We start from the raw sequence: 12814 nt of genomic DNA on the forward strand, positions 1-12814 counted from the left end.
GAATAACCGAGGCAGAAGAACGGATAAGTGACCTGGAAGATAAAATAGTGGAAGTAACTACGGCAGAGCAGAATAAAGAAAAAGAATGAAAAGAATTGAGGACAGCCTCAGAGACCTCTGGGACAACATTAAACACACCAACATTCGAATTATATGGGTCACAGAAGAAGAAGAGAAAAAGATAAGGACTGAGAAAATATTAGAAGAGATTATAGTTGAAAACTTCCCTAATATGGGAAAGGATATAGTCCAGGAAGGGAAGAGAGTCCCATACAGGACAAATCCAAGGAGAGACACTCTGAGACACATATTAATAAAACTATCAAAAATTAAGTACAAAGGAAAAATATTAAAAGCAGCAAGGGAAAAAACAACAACATGCAAGGGGATCGCCATAAGGTTGACAGCTGAATGTTCAGCAGAAACTGTGCAAGCCGGAAGGGAGTGGCAGGACATATTCAAAGTGATGAAAGGGAAAAATGCCCCTTTCCAGCAAATCCTTGCTGGAACCAAGATTACTCTACCCAGCAAGGATTTCATTCAGATTCGAGGGAGAAATTAAAACCTTTACAGACAAGCAAAAGTTAAGAGAATTCAGCACCACCAAACCAGCCTTACAAGAAATGCTAAAGCAACTTCTCCAGGCAGGAAACACAAGAGAAGGAAAAGACCTGCAATAACAAACCCAAAACAATTAAGAAAATGGTAAGAGGAACATACATATTGATAATTACCTTAAATGTAAATGGATTAAATGTTCCCACCAAAAGACATAGACTGGCTGAATGGATACAAAAACAAGACCCGTATATATGCTGTCTACAAGAGACCCACTTCAGACCTAGGGACACATACAGACTGAAAGTGAGTGGATGGAAAAAGATATTCCATGCAAATGGAAATCAAAAGAAAGCTGGAGTAGCAATTCTCATATCAGAAACAGTAGACTTTAAACCAAAGAGTATTACAAGAGGCAAAGAAGGACACTACATAATGATCAAGGCATCAATCCAAGAAGAAGATATAACAATTGTAAATATTTATGCACCCAACATAGGGAGAACCTCAGTACACAAGGCCAATGCTAACAACCGTAAAAGGGGAAATTGACAGTAACACAATCATATTAGGGGACTTTAACACGCCACTTGCACCAATGGACAGATCATCCAAAAAGAAAATAAATAAGGAAACACAAGCTTTAAATGATACATTAAAAAAGATGGTCTTAATTGATATTTATAGGAAATTCCATCCAAAAACATCAGAATACACTTTCTTCTCAAGTGCGCATGGAACATTCTCCAGTATAGATAATACCTCGGGTCACAAATCAAGCCTTGGTAAATGTAAGAAAATTGAAATCATATCAAGTATCTTTTCCGACCACAATGCTATGAGACTAGATATCAATTACAGCAAAATATCTGTAAGAAATACAAACACATGGAGGGTAAACAATACACTAATAACAAAGAGATCACTGAAGAAATCAAAGAGAAAATCAAAAAATACCTAGAAACAAATGACGATGAAAGCACAACAACCCAAAACCTATGGGATGCAGCAAAAGCAGTTCTAAGAGGGAAGTTTACAGCAATACAATCCTACCTCAAGAAACAAGAGACATCTCAAATACACAACCTAACCTTACACTTAAAGCAGTTACAGAAAGAAGAAGAAAAAAAACCCCAACGTTAGCAGAAAGAAAGAAATAGCGATCAGATCAGAAATAAATGAAAAAGAAATGAAGGAACCAATAGCAAAGATCAAGAAAACTAAAAGCTGGTTGGTTGAGAAGATAAAATTGATAAGCCATTAGACAGAATCATCAAAAAAAAAAAAAGAAGACAACAAATCAATAGAATTAGAAATGAAAAAGGAGAAGTAACAACTGACACTGCAGAAATACAAAGGATCATGAGAGATTACTGCAAGCAACTATATGCCAATAAAATGGATAACCTGGAAGAAATGGACAATTCTTAGAAAAGCACAACCTTCCCAGACTGAACCAGAAAGAAATAGAAAATATAAATAGACCAATCACAAGCACTGAAATTGAAACTTTGATTAAAAATCTTCCAACAAACAAAAGTCCAGGACCAGAAGCCTTCACAGGTGAATTCTATCAAACATTGTGAGAAGGGTAACACTTATCCTTCTCAAACTGTTCCAAAATATAGCAGAGGGAGGAACACTCCCAAAGTCATTTTATGAGGCCACCATCACCCTGATACCAAAACCAGGCAAAGATGTCACAAAGAAAACTACAGGCCAATATTACTGATGAACGTAGATGCAAAAATCCTCAACAAAATTCTAGCAAACAGAGTCCAACAGCACACTAAAAGGATCATACACCATGATCAAGTGGGGTTTATCCTGGGAATGCAAGGATTCTTCAATATATGCAAGTCAATCCATGTGATACACCATATTAACAAATTGAATGAGAAAAACCTTATAATCATCTCAATAGATGCAGAAAAGTCTTTTGAAAAAATTCAACACCTATTTATGATAAAAATCCTCCAGAAAGTAGGCATAGAGGGAACTTACCTCAACATAATAAAGGCCATATATGACAAACCCACAACCAACATTGTTCTCAATTGTGAAAAACTGAGACCATTTCTTCTACGATGAGAAGAAGACAAGGCTGTCCACTCTCACCACCACTATTATTCAACATAGTTTTGGAAGTTTTAGGCACAGCAATCAGAGAAGAAAAAGAAATAAAAGGAATCCATATCGGAAAAGAAGAAGTACAGCCGTCACTGTTTGTAGATGACATGATACTATACATAGAGATTTCTAAAGATGCTAGTAGAAAAGTACTAGAGCTAAACAACGAATTTGGTAAAGTAGCAGTATACAAAATTAATGCACAGAAATCTCTTGCATTCCTATACACTAATGATGAAAAATCTGAAAGAGAAATTAAGGAAACACTCCCATTTACCATTGCAGCAAAAAAATAAAATATCTAGGAATAAACCTACCTAAGGAGACAAAAGACCTCTATGCAGAAAACTATAAGACACTGATGAAAGAAATTAAAGATGATACAAACAGGTGGAGAGATACACCATGTTCTTGGATTGGAAGAATCAACACTGTGAAAATGACTATACTACCCAAAGCAATCTACAGATTCAGTGTAATCCCTATCAAACTACCAATGGCATTTTTCAAAGAAGTAGAACAAAAAATTTCACAATTTGTTTGGAAACAGAAAAGACCTGAATAGCCAAAGCAATCTTGAGAAAGAAAAACGGAGCTGGAGGAATCAGGCTCCTGCACTTCAGACTATACTACAAAGCGACAGTAATCAAGACAGTATGGTACTGGCAGAAAAACAGAAATATAGATCAATGGAACAGGAGAGAAAGCCCAGAGATAAACCCGTACACCTATGGTCACCTTATTTTTGATAAAGGAGGCAAGAATATACAATGGAGAAGAGACAGCCTCTTCCATAAGTGGTGCTGGGAAGACTCGACAGCTACATGTAAAAGAATGAAATTAAAACACTCCCTAACACCATACATGAAAATAAACTGAAAATGGATTAAAGACCTAAATGTAAGGCCAGACGCTGTAAAACTCTTAGAGGAAGACATAGGCAGAGCACTCTATGACATAAATCACAGCAAGATCCTTTTTGACCCACCTCCGAGAGAAATGGAAATAACAAAAATGTACAAATGGGACCTAATGAAATTTAAGAGCTTTTGCACAGCAAAGGAAACCATAAGTTGAAAAGACAATCCTCAGAATAGGAGAAAATATTTGCTAACGAAGCAACTGACAAAGGATTAACTTGCAAAGTTTACAAGCAGCTCATGCAGCTCAATATCAAAAAAACAAACAACCCAGTCCAAAAATGGACAGAAGACCTAAATAGACATTTCTCCGAAGAAGATATACAGATTGCCAACAAACCCATGAAAGGATGCTCAACATAACTAATCATTAGAGAATTGCAAATCAAAACTACAATGAGGTATCACCTCACACCAGTTAGAATGCCCATTATCAAAAAATATACAAACAGTAAATGCAGGAGAGGGTGTGGAGAAAAGGGAACACTCTTGCACTGTTGGTGGGAATGTAAATTGATACAGCCACTATAGAGAGCAGTATGGAGGTTCCTCAAAAAAGTAAAAATAGAACTACCCTATGACCTAGCAGTCCCACTACTGGGCATATAGCCTGAGAAAACCATAATTCAAAAAGAGTCATGTACCACAATGTTCACTTCAGCTCTATTTACAGTAGCCAGATGTGGAGGCAACCTAAGTGTCCATCGACAGATGAATGGATAAAGAAGATGTGGCGCATATATACAATGCAATGTTACTCAACCATAAAAAGAAATGAAATTGAGTTATTTGTAGTGAGGTGGATGGAACTAGAGTCTGTCATACAGAGTGAAGTATGTCAGAAAGAGGAAAACAAATACTGTATGCTAACACATATATATGGAATCTAAAAAAAAAAAAAGTTCTTAAGAACCTAGGGGCAGGACAGGAATAAAGACGCAGAGGTAGAGAATGGACTTGAGGACACAGGGAGGGGGAAGGGTAAGCTGGGACAAAGTGAGAGAGTGGCATGGACATATATACACTACCAAATGTAAAATAGCTAGTGGGCAGCAGCTGCATAGCACAGGGAGATCAGCTTGGTGCTTTGTGACCACCTAGAGGGTTGGAATAGGGAGGGTGGGAGCAATATGAGGTGGGGGATATGGGGATATATGTATATGTATAGCTGATTCACCTTTTTATAAAGCGGAAAAGAATATGCCATTGTAAAGCAGTTATACTCCAAAAAAGATGTTTAAAAAAAAAAAAAACCAAGATAAAAGAAAGTCCACTCTTTGCAGTAGTTGTCACATTTGTCGCTAATAATTGTTATTTAGGTTAAGTCACTTGCATAAGAAACGTGTTGCCTCACTTGGAGAGTGCTCACTAGATTTCACAAGCCTTGTACGCCTTTTCTGAAACTTGGGTCAAGGGAGAGCTCACATCTAATAGATTTTTTGAGTACTCCAGAATGGAAAACATTGTTTTTTTTTTTAAGGATAGCAACCCCAAATTAACTCTCACCTATCTACAGGAATGGAAGGGCCTTAGTAAGACCACTTATAAGGTGTTTGTGGGGCATATTGAGAAAGTATATGATCTGTCAAAAGCGTCGTCTTAGAATAGCGATGATTTTTAACTTTGGCCATGCATTGGCATCACTTAGAGAGCTCTGGACAAATGGTTATATCTGGACCTTACCCCAGACCAATTAAATGAAAATCTCTACCAGTAGTGTAGCCAAGGCTTTATTGTTAAAAAAGCAACAAAACCACAAACTCTTCAGGTGATTTTAATGGGCACCCAAGGTTGAGAACTACTGTCTTAGAATCTGCCAGTCATCATTTTCTGGTCCCCAAAGAAAAAATGTTGGGGTCTATATGGAATAAAGGATGCCCCTCCCACTTCCTACTCATTAGAGAATAGCTATTCCTCTATTTCTTTTTCAGAGCAGTAGCGGAATTATCCAAGAGTCACTTGTGTGTCTTATTGATTGCTGTATTCTATCTTTAAAAAAGGTCATCCAGTTGAACTTTGCATAAATAAATAATGAAGTTAGTTGTGTTCAAACTAATCCTGCAAACATGCATTGACTAAGCATGGCAATGCATGTTTTGTAGGATGCGGGCCACCGATCTTGAAATAGGCTCTCAAAACATAGTACAGATAGAGTTGAGAGTAAACTCTAAGATATAAATATTTTGATCTCCCTAGATTTTCTTTAGTACTTTCAGTCTCTAGAGAGTTGAAGTGGAAGAACCATGACCTACACAAGTGAATTAGACAGAGGCGAACACATGGTACATAAAGGCTCAGAGTGGCTTTCAGCTGTGATCTCAGATACTATGTACTACAAGTGCACTGGAATTTCCAAACCTTGGTGAACTGGATTTAGAGAGAAAATCAAATCATTCATATCATTTGTTTGTATACTATAAATATAAAAAATTATTTAGTTTAGGAGTTACAAACTGACACTGTCTTTCATTTGGCCAGCTTAATATTTTAAACCTTAAGCCAGTGGTATTCTTTGTGTGTCAGGGTACTATGAAACAAGATCAAAACAAGATTTGATGATATTCTTCAGACTCTTTTGGTCAAAGTAGTCTTATGGGAAACAGGTCTTCCTAACACATTTTTCTCTTAGCAGACATCTCACTCTACATCTCCTCTCCAAAACTAGCAGATGAATTTCTTAAGACCCGGACAAATTGATCACGAATAGATATTTGAGGGTGTGAGGTAACAGACAAAAATACATTGAACTCTGCCCCCAGTTCCTGGCACAGGGCTCCTGAAACCCTTGTAAATTCCTTAGTGATAAGAGCACTAGGAACATCTTTTATTCTAATAAGGTGACCCTGGGTGGGCTCCTGGAGGGCTCTTGGATGATGGCTGGTCACCAGAAAGATTGAGGCATGATTAGAAGCTTGGATTTTCAGCCCTTCCTTCCCCCACCCCAACTTCTCTAGAGAGGGGAGAAGGGTCGGAAATAGTCATGGTTAATAATTGACCATGACTACATGAGGAAGTCTCCATAAAATCCCAATAGTAGGGGCTCAGTGAGCTCCCAGTTCAGTGAAAACTTCCATGTAAGGGGAGGGTGATGGACCCGCAACTCCATAGGTACAGCAGCTCTTGCACTTGTAACCCTTCCAGACCTTGTCCTGTGTATCTCATCTGGCTCTTCATCTGGATCCTTTATCATATCCTTTAATAACTGGTTAATGTGTTTCCCTAAGTTCTGTGAGCCACTCTAGCAACTTAAACCCAAGGAGAGGGTTGTGGGAACTTCTAATTTGTAGCCACGTTGGACAAAAGTTGTGGGTAATCTGGGGACCTACTTGTTGTGATTGGCATCTGAAGTGGGGTGCAGCAGTCTTGTGGGACTGAGCCCTTAGCCTGTGGGATTTGAAACTATTTCCAGGTAGATAGTGTCAGAATTGATTTAAACTGTAGGACACACAGCTAGTGTCATTGAGAATTGCTTAGTGAGGGAAAACCCCCCACACATTTGATGACCAGAAGTGTCAGAAGTGTTCTGTGTAAGTAGTAAAGGATACACACAGGATAACTAGGTTTTTTCGAGAGGGTATGTTTTACCATCTTGTACACCCAAATAGTACTTGTCTCCTCAGTTAGGTTATAAGTCCCAAGTAGAGAAGAACTACTTACACTTCTTTTATACTTCCCACGTTATATGCAGTACAGTATTAGACATACCATGGTTGTTAAACATATCCAGGAGGATTCCTGGTGCTATTGGAAGACATGTATAGGAGTGTGTGTGTCTGTGTGTTACACATGTGGTGTATATGCACATGATATATATGTGTATATAAAGGGAGGAATTGAGGGGAAAAACTGAAGGGCATTCTTAGCATTTTATGAGTGTGATAATTTTCCTTGCCCTTGCCAATAGAGTATGTCAAGTGCAGAAACAGAACCATTTTAAACAAATATCACAGATAAAAGAGTATGGATGTTCTCACTGCATCAGATGCCCTAACTTCATATACTGACTGCCAGATGGGAGGTGAGTGCCTCAAACTAACATCTGGTAATAAATATTAAAGAATGAAAACAAAAGTTAGTGAAAGCATTTTTTTTTCCTTCTTGCTTTAGGCCTTGCTTCAAACTAATTTCACTGTCCTCTGTAGCTTCTTATGATGTAGAATTTTATTTTCTGGGGAATTGCAGACTCTCTCTCGAAGAGCATATTATATGATTATTCTTATCACTGACGGCTGCTCTTTGACAGGTATGCTCAGAGGCTAAAGAGAAACACCTTTCCCTGGAGGAAATGAGAAATAAGGAGAAAGAGTTCAAGATACAATTCTAATGTGTTGCAGTCCAGATATACTAGGAAAAGGTGATGAATAATTCAGGAGAAAATAAAGTACAAATTTGGAACCTTTTGTGAGCATACTAGCAATCTTAGAAAAAGAGATAAGTAGACTTGGAGAGGAATGTAGTTAGATCATTGGGTGTTGACTTAGAATTTGGTATTATTTTGTCTGAGTAGTTGGTCTGGTTCCGGTCTAGGCTGGGCATGGCTGAAGAGTGGAAACATGGACCAGATCTAGCATACTGCAAAGCACATCTCTTCCCTTGTGCAATAATAGGGAGATCTATGATTTCTGTTTCTGTCTTTGTTATGGTGGCATTCACCTAGACAACTTTGGTATCCTTTGGTGAGATCATATCACCCACTCCCAGAGCTGTCTAAAACCTGACAGAAAAATTTAGGGTTGAAAAGATAATGACCTCATGACCCCAATCTCAGAGTTTAATTCTTTTTGTTCAGGTAGTGCTTTAACGTTCTGGTTTCTAATCAGAAGGGCTGCTCTTCTAAGCCTGTGAGACTGGCATGGTTCTTTTTGTCTTAGCTTAGCCCTGGAGTGGAAAACCAACCTACCTGAGAGATCCTACTGGTCTTCATCAAACTCCTGCTATGTAGCTCTGTTCTAACTCATATACTGCCCCTCCCAGCCAGAACTGTCCCATCTCTACCTATAATATATTTCTTTTCTTCACCTTCCTCCTCAAATTCAGTGCTCAGTGCTCTGTGAGAATCTCAGATTGCTTCCATTCTCCTGGATTCTTCTCCATTCAGATGGCTTGGGACTTCCCCTCTTCCCATATCATCATTAGGGCAGGTTGGAATCATTATGAGGTTGGCTGGGAACTCAGTGATTCAGAAAGTTTAAGGCCTGGAGGCTTTCTGGCTGTCTTCTTGAATTCTAGCTTCTATTAGCCAACTGGAAATTTGACTTCAGATGCCTTGCTTAAGATGGCTTCAGAAATCATTATCATTCAAATTCATATTTCAGCTATCATAAAATGGCAACTTGGACAGAATTATTCTCCCAGAACACCACTGTCATGTAATCATGTACCAAAATTGTTTGCTGTTAATGAAAATTTAAGGTGACTCATAAACATTCTGAAAGTCTTTCTAGTGACTCTTTCCTATATGGAATATATCCTTCTAAAGTTGGGACAGAAGGTTATACATGCAAGGATGAGTGAACAGGCTGTCATCCTATGTTAAATCACAGTGAGAGAGAAAAGATATTTTAAAGAGAATAAAAGGGAAAATTAAAATTTAAAGAACCAGTAAAAATAAATGTGGTCTCCTTTGTGTCTTAGAGGAATATGTATCTTGTTGCTAAAGGGAAACACCCTCTTGCTATTCTGATTTTAGAGAAGCCCTCCACTTTCTGATGGGTTGTGCTCTGAAAGTTCATTTGTAACTTGAATTTTGATGTTTGGTGAATATAACAGTATTATAAATAACAATGAGGTCCCCTGGCCTATCCACATGAGTTCATTGAATTCACAGAGTAGCTGAAATATTGCATATTTGCAACATACAAAAATCTTCATGCAGGGCTTCCCTGGTGGCGCAGTGGTTGGGAGTCCGCCTGCCGATGCAGGGGACATGGGTTCATGCCCCGGTCCGGGAGGATCCCACGTGCCGTGGAGCGGCTGGGCCCGTGAGCCATGGCCCCTGGGCCTGCGTGTCTGGAGCCTGTGCTCCACAATGGGAGAGGCCACAATGGTGAGAGGCCCGCGTACCGCAAAAAAGGAAAAAAAAAAAAAAATTCATGCATTTTGAGAAGAGTAAATTTAATTAAAACCAAACTGGGAAATAGGTGTAGACTTTTTAGAAATTCTAAAAAAAACTTAGAAGTGTATTCAGGGAGCTTAGAAGTCAAAGATACTTTTCTTATTTTTATAGTTATCACATGACTTCCCTTTTCTTTGATTCAGGTATTTCTCCACTTCTACTTTTATTTTTATAAGATATGATTAAGACCATTTCTTATTTTTGTCTTGGTTTGGAAGAATGTGAGGGAAGAGAGGAGATAAAGAATTGGAAGAGAGATTTTCTGTGGTAACTTTAAGGTGTTCGGAAGAAAAAAAAGATGATTTAAAGAATAAGACAGATATATAAGAAAAGGAATTTTTGAGATGGCCTTATCTAGATTGACAAAAGGAATGCAAAAAACTATTTTGGCTATATTGGTTTTGCTTTGCACGGTTCTGATATGCATAGATTACAGTTACCATAGCTGGTATTAAGTAAGACCGGTCCTGAAAATATGGTTCAAATTCCAGTTAATCACATTAACTACCATATTAACTGTGAATAATTGCATGTGGAACAAACTTTGCTGGTAGCACAAATCACTAAGCAAATAAGAGATGCACATCATGGTCAGTGGCCAATTATTCACCTCTTCCAGAGTCTATGGTGATTGGTCCCTGACCATCTATTATTTAGTTTGTGCACAGACAGCAAGGTGTATAGGTGTGTTGCATCCTTCATCTTTGTCTACCAGTGATGAATCCGCATGCCTTTTGACAAAAACGGATAATCCAAAGAGAGAAGTGGGCAATAAAGATGAAAGTGCAGTAAAGAAAAAAAGTGATAATGCTGGAAGAGAGGTTCAAATTGAACATAAATGGAGTTATAGATCAAAGAGCTGACCTTGGGAGTGTTGGCATTGCCACCATTTGAGAGCACTTATGAAGCCAGAGAAACTGAGTGGCCAACTTATTGACTTAAAGTGGTTGTGATAAAAAGGATGAAGATATCCTAGAGGAAGTGATACCAGTAAAAACTCTCAAATTAAAGGAACTCTCAGAGATATTTCATAACATCGAAAGTGCAAAGGGTAAAATATTGGAAACTGATCCAAACTTTGAAAGATATATGACAATTTACCAAGATATAAAAAAGAAGCTCACTCTGTTTTGTAGGTTACATCATGAGAAGAAGGGAAGCACTGCTCTAGGAACTCTTGATAATTTTCTTGCAAAAAAATACAAGGCTTTGTCAATCCCAATCTTCCAATTTATCCTCCCCCCTTTCCTCCTTGGTAACTGTAAATTTGTTTTCTACATCTGTGATTCTATTTCTGTGTTGTAAATAGATTCATTTGTACCATTGTTTTTAGATTCCACATATAAGCGATATCATATGATATTTGTCTTTGACTTACTGTATATAAAATACATAACTAATAAGAAGATACTGTGTAGCACAGGGAACTCTACTCATACTATGTAATGACCTATATGGGAATAGAATCTAAAAAGAGTAGATATATGTATATGTATAATTGATTCAATTTGCTGTACAGCAGAAACTAACACAACATTGTAAATCAATAAATATACTCCAATAAAAATTAATTAAAAAAATACAATGCTTTAAAAAAATACAATGCTTTAATTCTCAATGTCTCTAAGATTTCTAAATTACACGGTACTAAATATATATTATTTTTACTACTTTTCATCACTTGATATATTTATAATTGATAGTAATAAGGCTTTTAATATTTTGACAAAAATTTTTAAGGATTGAAGAACAATTACAGTTTTCACTATTAAATATTAAAGATCACTCTGCACAGTATCAGCTTCACAGTCACTTTTATGGTCCTGGACTACCATGCAAAGAGAGGACTGCCTGCATTCTCATTAGGAAAAAGTGACATTGAGTCAGATCTTTTACTATGCAGAAATGACATGGTCATATTGGTCCAAGACAGTTTGATTGGTAATACTGAGTAATGTGGAACCCTTGCCCACATGACATATGCAAATTAAAGTCTTGGAATTTGACTCTACCCTGAACCACCATAAATAACATTCTACCTGAAACTAAGTTCTTAATGGCTTAGAAGCACAGACACTTAGATTGGGGAAGATTATTTGGTGGCAGTTTACAGATAATGAAACAGGCTCACACAGGTTTCAAGTGAAGTGACTCATTCAAGATCACATAGCTAGTTAGCGACAGAGTGTTAATAAGAACTGAGATCTCTTGACCTCTGGTCTACACCCTTGTTCACTGAAGGAGAAACAGAGTCCATTCTTTATGAGCCCACTATGGAAGGTGTTAGGTGTCGCCCGTTCATGTAGCCATGTAGATGGCTCCTGTTGACATAAATAGTGGCTGGATTGAAAATGAAAACTCCCAGTGAATTCCTCTGTTTCCTTTTAATGCTTTAGTTTAGGTTTTTTTTTTTTTTTTCCTACCAGCCTATTAGAATGCCTCAGAAGAGCATCTGAAGTAAGCCTAGATTTCCCTTGACATTGTTAAATCAAGATGTTTTTCAAAGTAATTTCTTAAAAGCTATGTAAGTTGTCCCATTAGATAAATACCTGCTGATAACTATTCTATTCACCCACTAATTCCTGAGCTTTTCTTTGCTTGATTGCCTATTTTGTGTAATTTAACATTTTGGTGTCATATTTGTCTTAACTTTTCACTTTTGTTTTCTTCTCACCGCAAGCAGATAGACAAGGAAGAATGATTTGAGAATCTTTCTGCCTTGAAATTGTCCTTTTTTTGTTTCTCTTTGGAAATTAAATAATTTGAAGTGAACAGAGGCGTGAATAAGGGTTGCTAATACAGATTGAGAGTTTGACTATTGAAATTCAGTGCCAGATCACGTGTTGAAATTTCTCATGAATTCAATAATACAGTTCAACAAACACATATTATATTACCCTGTTTTGTTCTTTACAGTGTACATCACTATCTGAAGTTGTTACTTATAATGGCTCTTTACTAGCCATTTTTTTCTTTACTAATATGTAAGCTCTGGCCTTGTCTATCTTGTTCACATGATCCTAGATTGGTGCCTAGGACATAGTAAAGCATTCAAAAATATTTATTGAATAATTATGAGATAATACCAATA

Source organism: Tursiops truncatus, chromosome 7 (genome assembly GCF_011762595.2).
Source record: "Tursiops truncatus isolate mTurTru1 chromosome 7, mTurTru1.mat.Y, whole genome shotgun sequence".
In the NCBI taxonomy this organism is placed as follows: domain Eukaryota; kingdom Metazoa; phylum Chordata; class Mammalia; order Artiodactyla; family Delphinidae; genus Tursiops; species Tursiops truncatus.